At 62.5% G+C, this 514-nt stretch overlaps 1 protein-coding gene across 1 annotated transcript in view; it reads left to right on the top strand.

Moving 5' to 3' along the window:
* The first annotated feature begins 18 nt into the window (after positions 1 to 18).
* The window catches only part of PLCB4 (phospholipase C beta 4), a 472,346-nt gene continuing 471,850 nt past the window's right edge, over positions 19 to 514 (top strand). Inside the window, exon 1 of the mRNA XM_006150920.2 lies at positions 19 to 67. The gene's annotated coding sequence lies outside the window, so the exon portion shown is untranslated. The remainder of the gene's footprint in view (positions 68 to 514) is intronic.

Below are 514 nucleotides of genomic sequence, written 5' to 3'. Positions count from 1 at the left end.
TACACACTGGGTCTCCAGGCGGCAGTGGTGGCCGCATCCCCAGCACCAGCTCCAGGCAAAGTGACAGGTAGGAGAAGGCATTTCGGGTCCCGCCCGAGGATGCTCCCGCCCGCCCCGGCCCGCCAGGCGGGTTTGGCGGGTGCTTCCCGGACGCGCGCGCGCGCGCGCCCGAATCACCAGCCAGGGACCGGTGCAGGTGCGGGGTGCTAGGCGCCCTGCGCGCGCGAGGTGGGCGACCCCGCCGCCACCCCCTTTCCCCTGTACTCGTTGCCTACTGGGTTTCCTCAGACTGTCCAGACGTTCACCCGCTTCTGGGCTAGAAATAGCTCGGCTCGACGTGTAAGTGATTATTTTGGTTGGGAATAGTTGGCAACGTGCAACGCATGTAAATGTGTGTGCGCGCGGATCCTCTTACCGCTTCTGGGGAAATCATAGAAATGAATGACCATCTCCACTTAAAACAGCACCGACAGGCTTCGCACTTGTTGTGGCCAGTGTTCAGGCCTCGGAAGAG

Source organism: Tupaia chinensis, unplaced genomic scaffold, assembly GCF_000334495.1.
Source record: "Tupaia chinensis unplaced genomic scaffold, TupChi_1.0 Scaffold000305_1, whole genome shotgun sequence".
NCBI classification, from domain to species: Eukaryota; Metazoa; Chordata; class Mammalia; order Scandentia; family Tupaiidae; genus Tupaia; species Tupaia belangeri.
This window is presented reverse-complemented; position numbering and strand designations above follow the sequence as displayed.